At 47.0% G+C, this 1,914-nt stretch overlaps 1 pseudogene; it reads left to right on the top strand.

Annotated features, from left to right (window-relative positions):
• The first annotated feature begins 314 nt into the window (after nt 1-314).
• LOC147986654 (uncharacterized) lies at nt 315-1,031 on the top strand (annotated as a pseudogene).
• Nucleotides 1,032-1,914: the final 883 nt, after the last annotated feature.

Genomic DNA, 1,914 nt, shown 5'->3' with positions numbered 1-1,914 from the left:
AAAACCAAGAAGGGGAAGATCAAGAAAGGAAGGATATTTACCTTGCCTCATTGCTATGAAGTGTTGAAGGATGATGAGAAATGGAAGAAGCATGAAGATTTGGATGATTTGCATTTGAGCAACATACGCAAGAGAACAATTGAGTTGAATGATGATGATGATGAGGAGGAGGATGATGCATCAAGTGATGATGGCAAGAGAAGCCCCACACCTAACTCAGTTTCATACTCGAAGCCAAAACGACCGGATTTGTGCAAGAAAGACGCAAAAGAAAAGAAGAAGAGGAAAGGAGATGATGAGCTAAAAAAAATTCTATGGAAGCTATTGTGAAGGCAAGAAAAGAAGCCAAAGAGGTGAGGCAAATGGCAAGGAACCAAGATGCCGCGGCCGAGGAGAGGAGGTTGGCGGCCGAGGAGAGGAGGGTGGCGGCCGAGGAGAGGAAGGTGAGCAATAAGGAGCGAACTAGATTGTTGGAATGGGAGAAGCAATTGTTCTTCTTGGACTCATCTATCCTCAATGAGGCGCAAAAGGAGTATGTCAATCTTGCCCGTGAAGAAGTCTTGATCCAAAAAAGAGCCATGATTCGTGCAATGGGTGGCGGTGGCCTTGGCGCCATGGGTGGCGGTGGCCTTGGCGCCATGGGTGGTGGTGGCTTTGGCGCCATGGGAGGCATGGGTGGCTTCGGCGGTACTGTGGGCGGTTTAGGTGCCATGGGTAGCTTTGGAGCTACCATGGAGACCATGGGAGGCATGGGTGGCTTTGGAGCACCCCCCGACGCTATGGCCGCCATGTGAGGCATGAGTTTTGCTTCTCTCATTGGAGGCATGGGTGCATCTCCGGCCGCCATGGGCGGAAAGTCTTCCAGTGTGCCTCCTCACACACATTCCCATGAAGATGCCGTTGAAGATCTTGCCAACACCGTCGGAGCTTCACGTGATGCGGTGCGCGATGAGGAGGAGAAGGAAGAATCATCTTCGGAGGAGGAAGAATCATCTTCCGAAGATGAGGACAAAGACGAGGACAAGGTTTGATGTGTCTTTCGTTTGTGTCATGAACTTGGTTTGCATTTTGAACTTGGTTGGATGAACTTGTGGGCATGATTTTGAACTTGTGGGCATGAACTTTTATTCATCAACTTGTTTGTGTGAAATTTATATGTCATGTTCATTGCATTTTGAATGTTTCAAATCCATTTTGTGTCCAAAATGCAATATATGCAATGCCCCGGCGAGTCGCGCGTGCTGCATTTTTTGCGCGCTGCTGGAGCGGCGCGCGCTGCATTTTAGCGCGGCTGTTGGAGCCAGCACTGCCGGCCATGCAAAACCAGGCGAAGGGCGCGCGACAAAGTAGTTTTTAGCGCGCGACATGTAGCGCGTGAAGGAAATATGCCCTAGAGGCAATAATAAAGCTATTATTTATTTCCTCATATCATGATAAATGTTTATTATTCATGCTAGAATTGTATTAACCGGAAACATAATACATGTGTGAATACATAGACAAACATAGTGTCACTAGTATGCCTCTACTTGACTAGCTCGTTAATCAAAGATAGTTAAGTTTCCTAACCATAGACATGAGTTGTCATTTGATTAACGGGATCACATCATTAGGAGAATGATGTGATTGACTTGACCCATTCCACGAACCGGGACTAAAGGGTGCGATGCCCATTAGTCCCGGTTGGTGGCACCAACCGGGACTAAAGGTCTAACCTTTAGTACTGGTTGGTGCCACCAACCGGGACTAATGGCCTTTGAGGCATTAGTACCGGTTCATGGCACGAACCGGTACTAAAGGTCCAATTTTCAAACTCTCCCCCCTGTGGACCGCCTTTTCAGTTTTAGAAAAAACAAAAAAATGATGGAAATGTCAATAAAATAAAATAAAATAAGTTTCCCATGTGATATGTGG

The sequence above is a fragment of the Triticum urartu genome, chromosome 2A (genome assembly GCF_056163025.1).
Source record: "Triticum urartu cultivar PI428250 chromosome 2A, HENAU_Tu73, whole genome shotgun sequence".
Classification (NCBI taxonomy): domain Eukaryota; kingdom Viridiplantae; phylum Streptophyta; class Magnoliopsida; order Poales; family Poaceae; genus Triticum; species Triticum urartu.
The sequence above is the reverse complement of the archived record's forward strand: the minus strand, read 5'-3'. Positions and strand labels throughout refer to the sequence as shown.